The sequence below is a fragment of the Gossypium hirsutum genome, chromosome A11 (genome assembly GCF_007990345.1).
Source record: "Gossypium hirsutum isolate 1008001.06 chromosome A11, Gossypium_hirsutum_v2.1, whole genome shotgun sequence".
Lineage (NCBI taxonomy): Eukaryota > Viridiplantae > Streptophyta > Magnoliopsida > Malvales > Malvaceae > Gossypium > Gossypium hirsutum.
The window spans coordinates 78,080,083-78,103,155 of NC_053434.1; the positions used below are offsets into that span (position 1 = coordinate 78,080,083).

General features: G+C 35.4%; 1 pseudogene; it reads left to right on the forward strand.

The window, feature by feature from the left end:
* The first annotated feature begins 18,259 nt into the window (after positions 1–18,259).
* LOC107960368 (amino acid transporter AVT6E-like) lies at positions 18,260–19,537 on the forward strand (annotated as a pseudogene).
* Positions 19,538–23,073: the final 3,536 nt, after the last annotated feature.

Consider the following 23,073-nt stretch of genomic DNA (forward strand, 5'->3'; position numbering starts at 1 on the left):
TTTAGAGATCCAATTTTAAAACCCATTCCACAGCCAATTTTTGCAACCTGACTATGATACCACTAAATGTAACACCCCAAATCCAGCCTAGAAGTTAGGCCCAAATCTGGCGTGTCACATTGAAGTGTTTTTCAAAAACCATGTTCTCATTGAAAACCCTTCTTACTATTTAAAACCTATGGCCATTTTAAAACTTGTGAAATGTTAATTCCCTTAAAACCGTACTTGCTGTAGAAGCTTAATTTTAAACAGTTGTGGAAACGTGATATTTTGAAAACCAATTGTTCTTTTGGAAAACCGCGTCCTACTTCTAACAGATATTAAGCATACGAAATAAATTTCCCAAATAAAATTTTAAGAAAATAAAGAGGCCTTAATACAACCCAATTGAAACACCAAAGTGCTTAACTAAATAAACGAAATAGAAAAACATGTGCAGTTGTGTGGTCGTCTCCGAGTCCCTCTGCGACACTGATCCACCTAACGCTGGGGATTACCTGCAGAGTTAATAAACAGGGTAAGTTGATGAAAACTCAGTGTAATCCCCTCCTAAACTAAAATAGTTAGTGAACCGACAGAATTCAGAATCAGTCTGGGTCTGGGCCCATTACAGTAACAGAACAATGTATGTGTGGGCCAAAGCCCAGTACAATTTCACTCGGGTCTCAGCCCTCATCAGAATCAATTAGGCCTAGCCTATTCTCAAAATCGATAACAGTTCATACAGTAATGGTCTGGGCCTAAGCCTTATTCAAAATAGTGGCTTTTGGGCCTTAGCCCATATTAGCCTCAGATGGACCGAAGCCCACATCGCAATAATATCACGATAATATCATACATGCAATGTTGTGCAACCCACCCTAATAATCCAGCCGCTACACACGAGCTCCTTCCCCCAGTACACATCATGTGGGGATATAAATATCGACCCACCCATTCGATACACATCAATGGTAGCCCGGTTGCGGTACTACCTACATTGCAGCAAGTTGCTAATCAAATATTAGGCTTAATAGCCATCAGCGATGGTAATAAAATCGGCACACAGCCTTCGGTAAATATGATTAACACAGAGTCATCAATAAGTACGTTGGCACATAGCCACAGTTAAATACGTTTGGCACATAGCTATAATCAGGTTGGCACAGAGCCATATGTAGGTTGGTACAAAGCCATAATAGAATAATTGGCTTTAAGCCATCGGTAACTATATCATGTTAGGGACATAGCCATCAGCGACGGTAATATAGTCGACACATAGCCTCGGGTAAATATGATCGACACAAAGTCGTTAATAATCATATATTGGGCTTAAAACCCATCGGTGGATCCACGGTCGTCAAGCAACCATGCGATCCTTAATCAGTGGATCCACGGTCATCAAGCAACCATGCGATCATTCATCGGTGGATCCACAGTCGTCAAGAAACCATGCGATTCTCAATCGGTGGATCCACGTTCATCAAGCAACTATGCGATCCTCAATTCTTCCTCCGTTTCATAATCCCCACCAATGTTCATAATATTATATGAATGCAGCAAATATACACACGGCATACAAAATCATACAAATCACAGTCACAACAGTCCAATCACAGTCATACATTCTCAATCAAAACATAGTCAAATCAATCAAATTGTATTATTAGTGAGTCATATACCCTAGAGGGGCAGAACGGTCTTTTTACCTATCAGGCGTATTTTAGTCATATCACCCTACGAGGGTGTTTTGGTAAATCCCCAAACCAAGGGTATTTCGATAATTTTGCAAACCAATGGTATTTCTGTAATTTTTGAAAGTCAAGGGTATTTCTGTAATTTTGTAAATTAGGGGTATTTTTGTAACTTTCCAAATCAAGGGTATTTCAATAATTTTGTAAATCAGGGGTATTTCTATAATTTTCCAAATTAGGGGTATTTTGGTAATTTTAAAAATCGAGAGTATTTCAGTAATTTTACAAGTTGAAGGTATTTCGTTAATTTTACAAGTCAAAAGTATTTTAGAAATTTCACAAATCAGGGGTAATTTGATAATTTTACAAACCAGGGGTATTTTGGTAATTTTGTAAACCAAGGGTATTCAGTAATTTTGTAAACCAAGGGTATTTTAGTAATTTTACCTTATAGGGGCATTTCAGTAATTCTACCATATAGGGGTATTTTAGTAATACTAGCCTACAGATATGAGATTCACATAGTCCAATCCAATATGTACTACACAATCATACAATTTATCCACTTGGGCCCATGGGCCTATTGGGCCCACATGGCCCAAAGCAACCTAAGCCAACGAGAGCACTCATGATGGCCTCAACCATCACGTCAAGCTCCCACACGTACGCTCGCACGCTCGTGTAGCTGCCATCGTCGTGTGACTGACATTTCGACATTTCGACATTTGCCGTTCAACAGCTAGAGTAGTGCGAAATACACACCAGTTTTTGAGAACGCGTCGAAGTCCACGATCACTAACCTTGGCACATCCTGCACTCAGTCTTTATCACTTTTTTGCCCTCCATCTCATCCGGTTCGCTCTATTTAAAGCCAACTTCTTGCCAATTTTTATGTTAGCTTCTCGATGTGGGATAACTTTAACCATTAGGAAAATTCCTTGTTTATTATGACCACTTTAGCCACAGAGTTCCAGTCCAACTCCACCTCCTACACAGCTCAAATAGCAATATAAATACCCCATTGCGCATCCCAAGACTTGAACCTTAGACCTCACAGTTACAGAACACGCCACCTTGCCACTCCACCACAAGGCTCTTTGTGTGTCATATTTTATCCTTAATTAATTATAAGGCATATGTGCTAACGTCTAGATTCCTTTAAAAGTAAAACCAAAATAGATTACAAGAGCCAAGACTTGAACCCAGGCTCCCTTGCAACCTTAATGACGCCATAACCACTAGACCACATGCTTTCTTGTGTCATTTATTTACCACAATAATTTAAAAGGCCTTCATCAAAGCACCCAGGGTTTTATTCACTTAAAACCAAAATTTTTGCTAAAGCCCAGGTTTGAACCCAAGATTTCTCCAACACTTCTCAGGGCCATTTACCACCAAAGCAGACATTTAATTGTGTCATTTCCTTGTACAATTAAATGCTTATATACAACCTCCTTACAGACCCATACTCAAGGCCCAATACTTCTAGGCCCAAATTTGGGGTGTTACAGGATCTATATCGTCGAAGCATAGAAACATGAAATACATTATGGATCTTTTCTAGCTAAGGTGGCAACAGTAGTCTATATTCAACCAGTCCAATCCTCTCTATAATCTTGTATGATCCAATAAATCTCGGTCTTAATATTCCTTTACGACAGAATCTGAGTATTTTCTTCCACGATGAGACTTTCAAAAACACTCTATCCCCGATTTGAAACTCTATGTCTTTACGTTTCAAATTTGCATACGATTTCTGATGATCTGATGCTGTTTTTAAACTTTCGCGGATCATTTTCACCTTCTATTCAGTTTCTCTGATCAAATTGACCCTGTGTATCTTATTTTCACTGAGCTCAGTCCAGTACAAAGATGTATGACATTTACGACCGTACAAAGCTTCGTAAGGTGCCATTTTGATACTCGATTGAAAGCTATTATTGTACGCAAATTTAACCAGAGGTAGATATCATTCCCACGTACCTTCGAACTCGAGAATGCAACATCTCAACATATCCTCAAGTATCTGAATGATTCGCTCGGACTGACCGTCTGTCTGGGGATGAAAAGCAGTGCTAAAATACAGTTTAGTACCTAATGCGCCTTGCAGTTTCTTCCAAAGCCGCAATGTAAACCTTGGATCTCTATCTGAAATAATAGATATAGGCACATCATGTAACCTTACGATCTGAGAAACATACAATTCTGCTAGTTTATCAAGTGAGTAATCTGTACGAACCGGAATAAAGTGAGCAGATTTTGTCAATCTATCTACAATAACCCAGATTACATCTTTCTTGCTTGGTGTCAACGGTAAACCGGATACAAAATCCATCGTGACTCTTTCCCATTTCCATTCAGGTATCATGATTGGCTGAAGCAATCTAGAAGGTACCTGATACCCAGCTTTTACTTGCTAACAGACTAAACATTTTGATACAGAGTCAGAAATGTCTCGCTTCATACCTTGCCACCAATAGTGCTATTTCAGATCATTATACATCTTCGTACTACCCGGATGAATAGACAGTCAACTGTTGTGAGCTTCATTCAAGATCATCTGAATCAACTTTGTATTTCTCGGAACACATTTCCGGTTTCTGAATCTCAAACAGTTATCAACATCAACTCGAAACTCTAAATTCGCATTTGAATCACATTGAATCCGTTTCACTATCAAATCATTGTCGATTTTCTGAGCTTCACAAATCTGCTGAATAAATAACAGTCTTGCTTTCAACTCAGCTATTATCGTACCATCATCTGACATAGCCATATGCGCATTCATTGCACGCAAAACAAATAGTGATTTTAGGCTTAAAGCATTAGCAACAACATTAGGCTTTCCCGGGTGATAGTCAATCACTAACTCGTAATCTTTTAAGAACTCTAACCATTGACGCTGTCTCAAATTCAGATATTTCTGAGTCATCAAGTACTTCAAACTTTTATGATCAAAATAAACATGACATTTTTCACCGAACAAATAGTGGCTCCAAATTTTCAACGCAAACACAATAGGTGCCAATTCTAGATCATGTGTTGGATAATTCTTTTCATGTGGCTTTAACTGTCTTGAGGCATAAGCTATAACTTTGCCTTCCTGCATCAAAACACAGCCAAAACCATTTAAAGATGCATCACTATATATAAAAAATTCTTTACCCGATTTTGGCTGAACTAACACTGGAGCTTCGGCTAAAAGAGTTTTCAACTAATCAAAACTTTTCTAGCACTTTTCTGACCACTCAATCTTAACATCTTTTTGCAGTAGTTTGGTCATCGAGGTTGTAATCATTGAGAACCCTTTAACAAATCGTCTATAGTAACCAGCAAGTTCCAAAAAACTTCGGACTTCAGAAACGTTTCTCGAAGGTTTCTAGTCAAGTATTACTAAAATTTTACTCGAATCAACCCGAGTTCTTGATGCTTAAATAACATGTCACAGAAAACTAACTTCGTGTAACCAGAACTCACATTTACTAAACTCCGCATACAATTGTTTTTCTCACAAAGTCTGTAGCACAAGTCTTAAATGCTCGGCATGTTCGATTTCATTACAGGAGTAGATTAGTATATCATCAATGAACACAAGGACAAACCAATCTAAATACTACCTGAAGATCCGATTCATCAAATCCATAAAATAGTAGGTGCATTAGTAAGTCTGAACAGCATAACTAGAAACTCATAATGTTCGTACCTCATTCGAAAAGCAGTTTTTGACACATCAGAGTCTCTGACTCGCAACTGATAATAACTCGATCTCAAATCTAACTTTGAAAACACTGAAGCCCCTTTCAGCTGATCGAACAGGTCGTTAATCCATGACAACGAGTATTTATTCTTTATAGTCACCTCATTTAGCTGGCGGTAATCAATACACATTCTCATAGTTCCATCTTTCTTTTTCACAAATAGAACTGGCGCACCCCAAGGAGAAAAACACAGTCGTGCAAAACCTCTATTTGTTAACTCTTGCAAATGTGCTTTCAACTCTTTTAATTCAGTAGATGCCATCCGATACGAACCTATTGAAATCGGAGTCGTCCTCGGTACTAACTCAATACCAAACTCTACATCTTAGATAGGTGGAAAACCCAGCAATTCTTCAGGAAACACGTTCAGATACTCGCACATAACTGGTATAGATTCAATCTTCTTTTCAGTTACTTTACTATCAAGCACATAGGCAAAGTAAGCTTTATAACCTTTTCTCACATACTTTTGAGCTAACATCGAAGATATTACTGCTGGTAAACCATTCAAATCATTAGATTCAATCCGAATAATTTCGCTGTTCTGGCATCTCAAATCAATGGTCTTTCTTTTGCAATTAACAACAGCATTGTGCAAAGTCAACCAATCCATACCCAAAATTATATCAAACTTGTCGAAAGGTAACAACATCAAATCGAGCAAAAAGTATAAATCTCGAATCATCAACGGGTAATTTTTACACACTTTGTCAACCAGAACGCACCGGCCCAGGGGGTTTGACACTCGAATCACAAACTCAGTAGACTAAACTGACAAAGTCTTACTGGATACTAATGTTTCACACACATATGAATGAGTCGAACTAGGATCAATCAATGCAATAACACTAGTATCATAAAGAGAGAAAGTACCGGTAATAACATCTAGGGAAGAAGCATCCTCACGAGCGTGTATAGCATATGCTCTGGCAGGTGCACAAGCCTCAAATTGAATCACTGTATCTTTCGTCCCTCTCTGACTACTACCTACATTACTTGAATGTCTGGGTGGTCTGCCTCACATTGACATGTTCCTCGGTCTCGCGTTCTGAACAGTGTTTTGCTCAACTAATATCGGACAATCTCAAATAAGATGTTCCATTGATCCACATTTAAAACAAGACCGATCATGCAATCTAAAATTTCTATAATGCCATTTAAAACAATGCTTGCACTCGAGTCTATTCTATAACACCCCAAACCCGGCCCAAATGTTATGGCCGAATCTGACATGCCACATTGGAGTTGAAAACCCACGTTCCGTCTTAGTGTTTTAAAAACCATATATTTTGTTGAGTTAACAAAGTGTATGGAAGCTGGGCACCAGGTAGGTATCCGAGACAGAGGAGGTGAGCCATGAAGGCTACTTAAGTACCAAGCTCTTTGATTGGATCCAATCCTAGACATGCCCACAACCATAGCCACACTTTGTTATATCGAGTTTAAAATTGTTTAAGTGGACGTCTTTGATAAATCGATTAATCGTGGCGTTGAGCTATTTTGAAAACAAGTATTGTTTTGAAAACACGTCCTAAGTCTAGCCCATTTGAATAATTATCAACCAGGTTTAAAGTTATTAAAAATAAAATAATCCGGAAATGAAATAAAAGGAAAGTTAAAATGGCCTTATTACAACCCAAAAATAAATAATAATTAAAGGAAATTTAATGAAAACCAACGCTTATTTAAAAGTCCAAAAGCGATCACCATGGCTACTCTGAATCCCCTCCAGTCCAAATCCCCACATCAAGGCTCACCTGCAAGGTTAAGGAAAGGGGGTGAGTTTGGAAACTCAGTGTGCAACAAGCCCCTTTCAGAGCCCAAAACAATAACAGCCTGTTGGGCCTAAGCCCAAATCCAATCTCAACATGTACTGGGCCATAGCCCTTTTCATATTTCATATTTCATAACACTGGGCCGAAGCCTTTTCATATTTCATATTTCTAGGCCGAAGCCTTTACTGTAAACGGTATGGCCCATAGGCCCATTTCAATATCACATATAATGTCAATGAAAGAATGCAAGCCCATTTGGGGAGACTACTCAACCCACCATCTGCTACTCTCTACCCGTACCAACCAACACACCATGTGGGGATTAACTCAACCCACCCCGCCATAACTCTCCACTAGCAGCATAGCTGCTTTATCATATAACTGGAGGCCCAACCTCTTTTAATAACTGGGGCAAAAGCCCTTTTAATAACTGGGCATAAGCCCTTTAATAACTGGGGCATAAGCCCTATAATAACTGGGGCATAAGCCCTTTTTCACTTCCTCTATTCATATAAAAACCCAACCCAATGCATTTATGATTACATCATGTGCATATCATACATACCATGTTTATCAAAATCCCATGTATTAAATTCATACATAAACCCTAGGGGTATAATGGTCATTTTTACCTAGGGGCAAAACGGTCATTTTCATGTTATAAGGGTAATCTTGTAATTTTACCAAAAATTAGGGTTTCCATGTTCATTAACGGTTACTAACAATTCATGTGTGCAAACAGTGAGTCTGGCCCATTTTTAGCGAAATTGAGTTATTGGGCCTAAAAACCTCTAATGGGCCCTCCTTAGCTGATTTTGTCATCTAGGCCCATTTAGCCTATATTCCATAATGGTTTTATCAGTCATGATGCGCAATTTAACAGGTTCTCCTTTTCTACCAATTTTACCCAAATGGGCCCGAAAGCCTAATGGGCCCCACTTCGGCCCCTCGAGGCCCAAGTTATTGAGAACGCCAAAAATCACATTCTTACCGTTTCCATTGTTCCCGATCATCATCTCAGCGATTCTAACTAACTAGTGAGCGTTCGCTTGCTCACCAGTCCTCGAAATGCCAGAATTCTGGCATTTCGGCTTTTCGGCATTTATCACTTTAAGCTATGAAAAAGGGTTCGTTACACACCTGTTTGGCGATATTCCTCGACGAGATCTCCTACACGATTCCTCCTATAATCCATCGTTAATAATCAACTTCCCATAATTGAACCAAACCAAAAATCATCTAATACTAATACTTACACATTCGGCCACCATCCATAATGGCCTTAGGAATCTTACCTTTGTTGCGATTGATGACTAGGTCTAGCTACTCCGGAGATCCAAGCTACCCCAAGTCGACACTACACCTTGCTGCTCCTCCACTAAATAAACCACAAAAATATTAAAAGAAGACCCCATAAAGCCTATACCCATATTCGGCCATCTCCCTAAATTATAGGGTTTCGGCTTTTGGCCAACAGTTACTCTAGGAATCGTTTAGAGTTTGGGCACTTACCACAGTCTTTCTCCTATTGAATCCAGGTGCCTAAAAGGTAAAGGAATTGAACGCCAACAATTGAAAAGGAAAGAAAAGGTTTCTGGTCACAAAGAATCGGCACCCCCTAGCTTCACTGATTTCGGCTTTTGCGGTATTTCGGTAGAAGTGGAGATAAAGGAAAGAAATAATGGTTGAATGAAGGGAAATAATGGGCTGGTTTGAAAGAAAGAGAAGGAAGAAAAGATGTAAGAAGAGATGGTAGGTTCGGCTGCAAAAAGAAAAAGAGAGAAGAAGACTAACCTCAAGGGAGAAAACGGCACACCAATACCTAAGTGCCGAAAATCCCTAACTAAAACCCCTCTGTCGAAAATCCCCTTTCCAATCTCCCTTATTCGGCCAACTCTATCTCCATATCAAATCCCTAAAATCTCTCCCCTTATCCCTCCTTAATCTATGCATTTGACTTGATCCAACTCTCCTCTTACAGAATCCACTTAGGTTCCAACACTTACCCTTCCTGCACATAAAAATAAATACTTTTTTTGCCAACACAGGGGATCGATCCCAGGTCTTCCCTTATGCTCCACACGCCACCTTTTTAGGAACTTAGTGGCGTCACCCTTGCCACTTTACTACAGCTCTTTTTGTGATGCATGTTACCCACAACTTTATATAAGGGCACCTAGCCAGAACCCCTAACTCCTAAGTCCAAAATTTAAAAATTCTACCGGGTTTTGGCCAACTCATGGGCCTTCCATAAGCCCATTTACATACCCAAATTATGAATTCCATAATCACATACCAAATTTTAGAAATTTACTTAAAATATCAAGAATCGCGAAAAACTCAAAAATCAGGATGTTACATGTTCTCCGATCATTGCCGACACTAGCAATCGAAATGGCTCGTGAACTCACAGGAGGTCGATCTCGATCTAGTCTAGAAAAGTCTGAAGTAGCTTTAGATCGACCAAAATCATCTTTGAGCTTCTTCAATGCTGAGTGAAAAGTCTTACTCGATGACCTTTTACGGGAATCTCTGGCTTCAAAATCAACTTTTCTTTTCTCTTTCCCGAGTTCTTCGACTTTGCAAGCTCGCTCAACAAGTAACACGAACTCTTTAATTTCAAGTATACCAACCAGCAATTTAATGTCTTCGTTCAAACCGTCTTCAAATCTTTTACACATGATCGCTTCGATTGAAACACATTCACGAGCATATCGACTAAGTCTCACAAATTTTCGCTTGTACTCAGTTACAATCATACGACCATGTTTCAATTCCAAAAATTCTTTGCATTTCTGGTCGATAAATCTCTAGCTGATGTATTTCTTACGAAGCTCAGTCTGAAATAATTCCCAGGTTACTATCTCTTTTGGGACCACTGATACTAGTGTATTCTACCAGTGATATGCGGTGTCTCGTAATAAAGATATGACACACTTTAAACATTCATCCGGAGTACAAGATAGCTCGTCAAATACACGGATAGTATTATCAAGCCACAACTCGGCTCGTTCAGCATCATCATTAGCTTTAAACTCTTCGGCCCTGTGTTTTCTGATTTTATCTACAGGAGGCCTATTAAATCTCATCGGATCAATCATCGGAGGTACCACAGGTATCGAAGATGGATTATTCGGGGGTAGAGGTTGTTGTACAGTCGGATTAGTCCGGATATACTGAATAAACCATTCGTTCATCATTTGATAGAAGGCTTGCTTAACCTCCCCCTCATGGCTACTTGAGATAGGTCGAGATTCAACTGGCTCTGTCCCATGCGCGGGAGCAGGCGCTACGCTCTCGACATCATCAGCTACAACTCTGTCGGGATCCATTTATTATATGAAAGCACATTTTCAAATGTCAGAAGTTGTCACACTATCGTAGTATAAAGTTATGGCATGTATAGCTAGACTCACACATGCTACGTTAGTCCGAGAACCAACTAAACCGTAGCTTTGATACCAATAAAATGTAACACTCCTAACTCGTATCCGTTACCGAATTAGGGTTACAAGGTATTACCAATCAAGAACACAAATTAAAATGATCACATACATGTACTTGAATTTTAATAGTCAATTTAATCTCTACTGCCACATAGCTAATTATACTTTTAATTCAAACTCATAATACATACAGATAAACAAACTTCATTACACTTTAGTCGCATACTATAACCAAACACAAATGGATTACACGAAATGTACTACTTATAATCATTTGATAAAGATCATTTTATTTACAGTATTCATTTAATATTAAGTTAAACATTTATACATCACATAAAACACATATAATTTTCATAATAGTAATTGACAAAAGTTATTATTCATTTGGTTAATTTCATTTTATTAATGTATATGCACATAATTTTCATCATTTTTCCTTCCAACTTTGTTTCATCACAAACAAATATACAATTGTACATGGAAACATGTATAAACGTTTTATAATTTGCATTTTCTAAACACATCATTAAGCTATTTTCAAACATATAACATTTATCACATAGACCATTCATGTATAATATATATAACATCATAACCAAAAGTAAGCTCAAACCATAACCAAAGTATGACCAAAATTATCATGGAGATTAAGCCATTTTCGCATGGCTTAAGTTATACATATTCAAGGTTGAACAAAATACATATTAGGCTATATATGCCATAAGTTCGAAAATAGACTTTTAAAAATACCGAAGGTTGACGATAGTGTGGATGACTTCGATCACAATCGCCGAGCTTGTAACTTAAAACCAAAATCTATAAAATAGAGTAACAAAAACACACAGAGTAATCTAATTTAGCTTAGTAAGCTTTAAGCAAATTAAACAACTCAAATGAATAATCAAAACATTTCAAACAAGCTGAATTATATCATTAATGCTATACTTTAACACAAATAACTTACCTTGGCCGAATACTAATATTTCTTATTAAGCATATAACACTATCTCAATTATGCTTACATTCAAACATATATACTCATGAATTAAACTCAACTTTATAAAGCAAAATCGTTCATTTAGTCTATTATAGAAAACCAAATATAATATCACATATATACACAACTAGTTGGCCGAATATTCAAGATCCAATATATCATCTTATAAATACTTATTTGTATGGCTGAATACTCAAAGTTCATTATATCATCACATATGGCGAAATATACAAGTTCAATATATCATCATATATGATCGAATATACAAGCTCAATAAAACATCACATGTAGTCAAATATTCAAGTTTAATATAAAATCACATGTGGCCAAATATACAAATTAAATATATCATCACATATGTATATACCTATGTGGCCGAATATACAAGGTCATATAGATCAACTTACATGCTCAATTTCCACATCAATGTGAAGTCTTATAGGCATAGGCTTGAAAATAAATCACCGGTATAAAACCTACTAGGCATAAGCCTAAATCACACACCGACACAAGGCCTGTTAGACCCAAGGTCTGATATTTAGTCATCGGCAATAAGCCTACTAGGCACAAAGCCCGAGCACAAGGCTTGCTAGGATGAAAGCCCAAATATCGCTATTATAAAGTCATTCCATAAACAGTTCATAAAACTTTCAGAGGTTTTAACTTTGTCAAATAAAACTCAACCACATTAATTCAATGTTAAACCACATTCAGATACCCTACTATACAACTATAAAATTCGAATCATCATAGTAAACCATTTTATATACAAAATAAATGATGTTTAATTGCTTAAAGACTTACCTCGGATATCGACGAACGTTCTAAATCGGCTATTCGACTATTTTTGTTTTTTCCCGATCCAAGTCTGATTTCTCTGGTTCTTGATCTATATAATTTCAAATTAACCTCATTTAAACACAATTTCATTCAAATTAATCCAATAACACATAAATGGGCAAATTAGCATTTTACCCTTGATATTTCATACTTTTACAAATTAGTCCTAATTGTATAAAACACAAAATACACAAAATCTCACCACATGATAGTTAGGCCGAATCTTCCTTATACTCATACTAGTCCATATATTTCATTTATTTTTCATTTTAGTTCTTCAATTTATTATTTTTTCAATTTAGTCCTAATAAATCAAACTCATCAAAAACTCCAATACAAAACATTTTAATCTAGAACATATTTTTGATATTTCATCATCAAACATTTTAAACTCCAATGTCTTGAAGGAAAATTGTATGATGAGCTCATCTATGTATGTAAATTTTGTAACTAACATGTTTGATTGAATGCATGTGTTTAGGCAATTTTGCCAAATGGATGGAAAATATGATATTGTTTGCTTAGATTTAATAAACGGGATTGGTAAGTGTAGATTCTGTTATACGAACTTACTAAGCATGTAATGCTTACTCCATTTTATTTTCTCCTATTTGATAGTGCTCAGAAGCTTGCAAAGGTTGGAGATCATTAGAGCATCATCACACTATCCACTAGCTGATTTTGGTATGATGGCATGTATAGGCTAACTTGGCCATAGATGGCTTCAGTATGTGGTTTATAATCTAGCCATTGGAATGACTAGTAATGGTTATTTTGATATACTGGTAATGTCATACTATGGTAGTTATATACATATTAAATGGTTGATCAAATTATGCCTAACATATGGAATATACCAAGGTAAGATTATAAACATGTATGCATGTAATGCTATGCCATGTTGAATGATAGAGTTGCTTAATTTAAATGCTTGAATTGGTTGGCAATTGGATGTGAGTTTAAATGCAGGTTATTGGTGTGATTTTGGGTGAGAAATAAAGCTAGAAATGACTATTTTGTCCACACAGGCAGACACATGGGCGTCTGTCTAGACCGTGTGTGACACTCGACTTGATACGTGGGTGTGTGGTTAGGCCATGTGTCCCCTGCATCTTAAATTCGAGAAAACAAAATGCTCAAAATTGAGCACACGGGAAGAGACACGGGCGTGTGTCTCAGCCGTGTGTGCTACACGGCCTACAACACGGGTGTGTGTCTTGGCTGTATGAAACCTGAATCTAATTTCGAAAGAATTTAATTAACCACACAGCCTAGCACATGGGCATGTGGCATAGCCTTATGCACAAGTCAGAGAGTTACACGGGTACGAACACAGCCTACAGCACGGGCGTGTCCCTTGGACCACACTGGTGTGTGAACCCTGCATCTTAGAAAATTTTTGAAGTGTTGCAAAAAATTCTTAGAGTTTCTGATTAAGTCCCCACTTGATTCTAATGCTCGTATTGGGCCTCGAGGGTCCATTTAAGGGACAATATAAATAATCTTGGTTAATAAATAGTAATTTACTTGAATTATCTAAAATGTTCTAAAAGTTCTGGTAATGTTTCGTAAACCTGTTTCGATGACAGATACGGGTTAAGGGGTGTTACACACAGGCTACGTTAGTCGAGAATCGACTAAATCGTAGCTTTGGTACTAATGAATGTAACACCCCTAACCTGTATCCGTCGCTGAAATAGGGTTACAGAGCATTACTGGACTTATATTTTAAACAATCATACATTTCATATTCATTTCTCAAATCCAAACAAAATCATTCAAATTTAGTCATATAGTCCCTAAGATGAGCCCTCGAGGCTTAAAACAAGCATTAGAAGTGGTTCGGGACTAATTCGAATACTTAATAAATTTTTTAAAAAATTTAGAAAATTTTCAAAGTAAAGGGGACACTTGTCCTTGTGGAAAGGCCGTGTGAGAAGAGACACACCCGTGTCACAAGCTGTGTGGACATTCGAAATGGGATCACATGGCCATGTCTCAGCTCGTGTTCAACCCTGTGTAACTCTCTAACTTGGGTCACACAGCCAACCACACGCCCGTGTGACTAGCCTATGTACCCTTCGAAATGGCCTTATATGCCCGTGTGCTAGGTCGTGTAAAGCTACTAACTTGATTTCTAAATAAGTACTAGGGAACACACGGCCGTTTCACCTAGACATGTGTCACACACGATTGAGACACGCGCACGTGTCTTTGCCTGTGTGGACAAAAATAGACCATTTTTCAAGCCTTATTTCTCACCCAATGTGTAACACCCCTAACTCATATATGTTGCCGAAATAGGGTTATGAGGCATTACCAGATAATACACATCATTCACATACATTTATGCATTCATAATCAATATCCATTCAACCCATCCACATTGTCCCTTATAAGGTCATACGAGACCTTCAAACAAGCTTAAAAGTGGTTCGGGACTGCACCGATAACATTTGCAAACTTTGAGAAACTTATAAAATTTCCAAACATTCAATGGTCACATGCCCATATGAATAGGCCGTGTGCTTCACACGGCTACCAGACACGCGCATGTCACAGACCGTGGGAAAATAGGGCATACATTCTGACTTGCGCCACACGACTGAGGACACGCCCGTGTGAAAACTGGAGGGGTTACTGACTTGGGTCACACGGCCGACCACATGCCCATGTGCCAACCTGTGTGTTACACACGGTCAGTAGACACGCTCGTATGTCTAGGCCATGTCAAACCTATAGGGTATACTGACTTAATTCGAAAGGGTACCCCAGCGGACACACGGCCATGTTGCATGACCTGTGTCGCACACGGTTGAGACACACACTCGTGTGGACAAAAATAGGCTATTTGCAAAGCCAATTTGCCACCCTTTTCTCAAGCACACCTAGCAATCAATATGGTACCATTTCAATACATTTATAGGCAGACAAAACATGCCAATTCATACTCATTTCATGCCATTTATAAACCATTCTCTTAACTGCTCAAATCCATAACCAAAACATACCAAATCAATATGCTAAAATTATCAAACTTACATAATTTATAAATGCATTTCCTCATCATCTTATCATCTATTTCATTCTTCAAATCATACCATTTCATCATCTCAAAACCAAGCCACAACATATCATCATTCAAGCATTAACTCACCAAATGACAACTTGTTACGTAAGCAACCATATAACCATACTAAACACCTAATTAAGCCAACCTAAATAGCCATACACACCAACATTTACACGATTTCACAAGCCAATACAAATGGCTAATATCATATCTCAAAACTTATCATCAAAGTACTAGCCTATACATGCCATATACTATATTTACAAAGCTTCAAAAGTACCAACAAGAAGATTGATAGTCTATAAAATAGGGAAAGAACACACAAAGTAATCTTTAAAAGCTTAGTAAGCCCACTACAGGAAAATAGGGCTTTAGCGGCATTTTTAGCGGCGTTTTATCAAAAAACGCCACTAAAAACAGAGCATTAGCTGCGCTTTTGGTAAAACGCTGCTAAAAACAGAGCATTAGCGGCGCTTTTGGTAAAACGCCGCTAAAAACCAGAGCATTAGCTGCGCTTTTGGTCAATTGCCGCTAAAAGTCATATAACCCCTAAACCCTAAGAAAATCATAAACACTAATTTATAACCCCTAAAACAATAATTATTAAAATTTATGGTTATACAATATATTAAATATTTTCTTATATAATCGTAAAAGAGATAGCATTGAATTTAACATATTAAATTAATTATCATTATAGTTTAAGGTTTATGGTTTAAGATATATGGTTTAGGGTTTAAGCAGGTTTATGAGTTAACTATGGTTTAAGATATACGGTTTAGGAGTTAACTAGTATTTGAAGGTTTATGATGAATTATGGGTTTAGGGATTATGATTTAGGGTTTAAAGGTTAGGGTTGAAGTTTACAATGGGACAATTATTAACTTCTTAAGAGATAATTTCCTTTCCAGATTCTTACTTGGGATGCTATTAAGAAAGGGTGATTTTGAAAGTGGAATTAGCATTTGTTGAACTATGTATAATTTCCAAGCTTATATAACATAGAAATATCTTACAGAGTGGACATTATAACTAGAGTGTTCCAATAGTGAAATTGTTTTATTAAAGTTATGTACCTTTGTATAAATACTAATGCTATTGTGTATTTTTATCTATTTTTTTTGGTTTAAATATATTTAGATTAAATAGAATGTCTCAAATAAAATATGTTAAAAATTAAGTTTAGGTTAAGGGTTTAAGGAAATGATACTATTAGCTAGAAATTAACTGAAGAACATTTGGATTTTACTAAGATTCATGCTATTTTGTATATACTCATATTATTTAATATAAGAATATAAACATATATATATGTGTGTTTTAATTTGTACTACACTAACATTGGCCACACGAATTCCCATAAATATGTTTACGATTATGGTTTAGGGTTAACAGTTTTTAAAGTACTTTATAGTTTGGGCTTTATGGTCTAGGAGTTATGGTTGGTTTAGGGGTTACCGAATGGTTTTGGGGTTTAAAGTTTGGGGTTAGGGGTTTTGTGTTTGTGGTCTAAGGTTTAGGATTTAGAGTCTCAAGTTTAGGTTTTAAATTTAGAGTATAATTTTGGATTTTAATTTAGAAGATAAATGTATATAAGATAAATATATATAAATTATTATTTTAAAATATATAAATATATATATGAAAAGTGGTTTAGTGTGCAATTGTGTACATGAACTGTAATTTGATCTAGATCTTGTAAAATATTTACACGTTATTGATATAATAAATAGCATCATGTTTTTATTTAATTAATTTATATGCATAGATAATATGTATTTTAAAATGTGTATTAAATCAAAATTAAAGTTTCAACTATAGTTAGGGTTTAGAGTGTAAGTTTATGGTTTGAGGTTTAAAGTTTAAAGTATATTATTGAAGACTGAATCAATATTTAGAATTTTATGAGATTCTTGCGAATTTGTACTAAACCTAATATAAATATATGAAATATATATTTTGTACTACACTAACATTCATCACAGTAACATTATTTAGATATAATTTAAAAGAAATTCTAAATATATAGTTTTAAAATTTGATCAATTTTTATAAAATATTAAGGTATTAGCCGCTAAAGATCGCAAATAGTGGCGTTTTTTAGAAAACGTCATAAAATTTCATTATACATTACAGTAAAACGGCGTCGTTTCCTCTGAATAGTAGTGGCTTTAGCGGCGTTTCTATAATAAACGCCACAAATCATATTAGAACGGTGTCGTTTTGTACTGTAGATAAAAGAGGCGTTAGTGGCGCTTTGCTGAAAACGCCACAAAAGGTCTCATTACCGGCGCGTTGCTGAAAACGCCACAAAATTTCCTTATTTGAAACGGCGTCGTTTTTTCTCTCCTAAGGTTTATGCCCTTTACCTGAAATCAGTTTCATTTTTTGCTAAGTCATTTTCCCCCATTTCGTCTCTTCCTTCCCTAAATCCCTAAAATAAAAAACACCTCTTTCTTTTTCCCCAAATCATCCCCTAATTCCCCAAACTCGAAATCCCTAACATTTTCCCCAAGTCCCTTTTTTTCCCTTAATCTGTTCCCCCATCCCCGAAATCCCTAACTATTTTCCCTTTCCTCTCGTCGACCGTCATATGCTTCATGGGTTTGAAATGGTTAGTTTTTGAGTCCCCTTCAGATTAATGTGTAGTTATTGTATTACTTGCCTTTTGTTTTTTTGTTTGAAATGGTTTGAAATGGGTTTGATCTCGATGATTATACCCTTGTTTTAAGTAAACCCAATACCAGGTCTGGTGTTTCTGGTGCTGTTTTTAACTTAACCACCACAATTATTGGTGCTGGAATCATGGCTTTACCTGCTACTATGAAGGTTCTAGGGCTTGTTTTAGGGATTTTTTTGATAATCTTGATTGGGATTTTGTCTGAAATTACTGTCGAGTTAGGTTTGCGGTTTCTTGTAAAGCTAGATCTTATGGGGAAGTTGTGCAAATTGCAATGGGGAGAACTGCTAGGGTTTTGTCTGAGATTTGGATAATTGTCAACAATGTAGGTGTCCTCATAGTTTATTTGATTATTATGGGTGATGTTATGTCTGGTTCGGTTCGTCATATTGGGGTTCTCGATCAGTGGTTAGGACATGGTTTTTGGGATCATAGGAAGTTATTTGTTTTGGTTGTTATGGTTGTTTTTCTTGCTCCACTTTGCGTGTTAGATAGGATTGATTCATTGAGCATGACTTCGGCTGCTTCGGTAGCTCTCGCTGTTATTTTCGTTGTGGTTTGCTTTGCTGTTGCATTCATTAAGCTTATTGAAGGGAAGCTAGAGGCTCCAAGGATGAGCCCAGATTTTGGATCGAAAATGGAAATTTTGGATTTACTAGTAGTTATCCCTATTATGACTAATGCATATGTTTGCCATTTCAATGTTCAACCTATATACAATGAGCTCGAAGGGAAATCTCCTCAAAAGATGAATCAGGTGGAGAGGATCACAACTGCTCTTTATGTTGTGGTCTATGCCTGAACAACAATATCAAGGTATTTGCTCTTCGGAAAGGACACTGAAGGTGATGTTTTTACCAATTTTGATAGGAATCTGGGAATTCGTTTTAGCACTGCTTTGAATTATATTTGCTCTTCATTTGGTTCTGGTTTTCCTTGTTATTCACTTTTTCCTACAACAAACTGTGGATAACTTGGTGTTTGAGGGATCAACTCCTCTCACGGAGAGTAAAAAAAGGTCTTTGGCATTAACAGTAATATTGTTAGTGCTTATGTATATTGGATGTACTATGATCCCAAATATACGGACAGCTTTCAAATTTACTAGAGCAACAATAGTTGTTTCCTTAGATTTTACGTTCCCTGCTCTAATTGCATTGAGGATAAGTCAGCAAGAAGAGAGCATGAGCTTGAGCAGAGTAGAAAATTTTTTGTCATGGTTAATGTTAATACTGGCTGTGATAGTTAGCATTGCTGGGATAATCGGGAATATTTATACCAAATTGCAATGATAATATGTATACAATGTAACTTACTGTCTTTTAATGGTATTGAGCTTGGTCATATTTCTCCTGTTAATGTTATACCAAATTGCTGGCTGTTTTTTTATCATTTTATTTGTTTATTCCCACCTGTTATTAGCAAATATAATTATATTATACCAATCATTAAATGTTGTTTATTTTTAGAACTCATTTGATTGTTTTGTCGACCAGAAATAGACTTCTATTCTTCAAATGCAATGAGTAGGCAAGTCTCTCGACATTATTAGAGATCAATCCCAAGCATCTCTAAATAAACCCTCAAGAAAACATTTCCAATTCAATCAAGGTAAACATTGTCTTCCCTAACATTTATGTTCCTTTCAACATGTTTTTCCTTTTATGTTTTTAATGTTTAATTAACATTTAATTACATTCCTAAATTTTTAATGTTTTTCCTAACATTTAATTAACATTTTAATTACATTCCTAAATTTTTAAGCTTATTTCATCCACTCTTTTTTGTGTTTTGTCTCGATTTGGCTTCCTTCGTTAAGTTTCCTGTAGAAGCTTACTTATCTTTTATTTGCAAGAAACAGATTTAGGTAATGGAAGATGTATGCCTGTGTGTTTGTGTCTCCATATAAGTATGTATTTGGTACTAGATGAAAGCTTTACTCCAGTTTTGAAATATAGACCAAGTTTTGCATACATTGATCAATTTCTGGCTCTTTTCCTTTGAATACATGGTTCTCTTGATACTAAATACTCAGGTACTTTCTGCATATTCTGTGATTCTTATTAGATAAGTTATATATCAACAGTTATGTTAGTTTTCATCAAGGCCTCTGTAAACATAAAGTTGGTATTCTGGTTAGGAGAAGTTAATGTTTATGAGTTTTATGGAGTCTGATTCTGCACATGCAAAGTTGGTTTGCTTAAGGCTGTGCATTTTCATGTTTACATAATAATAGTGATTCCATTTTGGTTTTTTAGATGTTCTTTTGGTCTGTTTTCATGTTTCTATCCAACTTATGTGTTTAGTGTGGACTTAGATTTATTTAAGAGTTTAATGCTGTCTTGTTGCTTACGTTTTATATAAAAAAATTGTTATATTTTGTTTGAAAATGCTTTTCAATTTCTAATTATAAAATGAGATGTCGATTGAAGGTAATAAATGCTATGCTGAAGGAAGAAAATGGCACTGATAATGGTATTTAGAATGGCAAGCTTATATTGGATATAGTAAATTGCAGCAAGACTCAATATATTATGATGTTTTTCATGGTCATTGGCAAATTCCAATTGATTGGGGTTGAAGCAATTGATTTTAATATTTAATATTTAATATTTTTAAATGTCTTTAAAAGTTATAACTAATTTTTATCAAAATAGTATTAACTATTATTTGAAGATGAATAAGTATTAATAAGAACACGTGATAATCAGTGTCTTCTTGAGTAGTTCCTGTCATCACATCCTTAAGTTTCCTTTGTCCCATTGATGATAAGTGTGCTTTCTATACAGTGCAGTTTTGCCAGATTTTGCTGAGGTGTACAACTTCATTTACTGCTTCCTGCTCCTCCTGTAAGTATTTGTTCAACTGAAGCTGCTATTTAATCTTCGAATTAATATTTGGTACTGATATAGATAAAGTTTTTATATTTGCTTAAACTGAAATATATTTGGTGCTACTCTTATAATCTTACATCTATTCTAGGTACTATCAGCACCTAAAATAATATTTGGTGCAACTAAATACACTACAACCATTAACATTTGTTCTAGGTACGTACAGGTTTCATTGCTAAATTTTTTTCCTTATTTCTATGCATTTTCACTTTAAATTACTTAACAAATATTACTTTTTGGACTCCAGCCTCTGTTTGCTGGTGAGAGAGGAGTAGACCAGGTACGTTTTATTAAGGTACGTTTTATTTCAAAATTGTAATCAATAATAGTTTTATCATGATGATTTTGGAAAAATTAATATTTTGGGGTTGCGATTTTGTAAAGATTTAATTGCTGGTTCTGTTTGGAGCAGAACTATTTTGTTTCCAAATTAATTTTTTTATATTTGGTTCAACTTAATTATTATTTGATTCAACTTAAGTATGAATAAGTATGAATTAATTTTATTACCATATATGTAGCTTGCTTGTCCATTATAATTACAACAATAGCTAGCCTTCTCTCCAACCTTATTTTAAATATTTTAAAGATTCAAAGTATATAGGCTGGAAATCTGATGGGTTGCCTTATATCGAGCTGCAAGATATAATGGATCCTCCCTAGGTGTAACAACGCCACGTATAATGAATCTTAAAAAATTCAAAAAGACTTGAAAAAAGTTCTATCGCTATTGAATATTTATATAACCTTAATTTATTTCCAATTTACTTATAAAAATTAAACTATGATTCTTTTTTGATATTATTATATTCAAATTACTATTTTTTATATTAATAATGTTTGATTTTAATATTTAATATTTTTAAATGTCTTTAAAAGTTATAACTAATTTTTATCAAAATAGTATTAATTATTATTTGAAGTATGAATAAGTATGAATAAGTTTTTATATTTTGGTTCAACTTAATTATTATTTGATTCAACTTAAGTATGAATAAGTATGTATTAATTTTATTACCATATATGTTGCTTGCTTGTCCATTATAATTACAACAATAGCTGACCTTCTCTCTAACCTTATTTTAAATATTTTAAAGATTCAAAGTATATAGGCTGGAAACCTGACGGGTTGCCTTATATCGAGCTGCAAGATATAATGGATCCTCCCTAGGTGTAACAATGCCACGTATGATGAATCTTAAAAAATTCAAAAAGACTTGAAAAAAGTTCTACTGCTATTGAATATTTATATAACCTTAATTTATTTCCAATATACTTATAAAAATTAAACTACGATTCTTTTTTGATATTATTATATTCAAATTACTATTTTTTTATATTAATAATGTTTGATTTTAATATTTAATATTTTTAAATGTATTTGTATAAAAAAAGATTGATCATTGTTTAAATATATTATAACTAATTTTTATCAAAATAGTATTAATATTGATCATTACTTAAATAAATTACATAACTCACATAACGTACATAACAACTTACATAACTTAAGTAATACATGTAGTTTAATCTAATAATTTCCTTAAAAGCATATAGTTTAAAGTTCAAATTTCATAACTTACATAATCTACATAACTTACATAAAACATAAATATATATCATATCAAGACTTACATAATAAACAACTTACCCGTGTAACTTATTGCCAACTTTAGACTTCAACAACTACGAAATGGATAGGACTTGGATGAATTTCTCAAGGGCAAGCAACGAGTATCAAAATGGAGTGCAATCTTTTTTAGATTTTGCATTTCACAATTCAAGCCAAGAGAATATGATTCTTTGCCCGTGTAAGAAGTGTGGCAATATCTATTGGCATTATCGTTAAGTTGTCTACGAACATCTAATTGTTGATGGCTTCATTCGGGGGTATAAAAAATGGATTTTCCATGGAGAGTGTACACCTAGTGGAG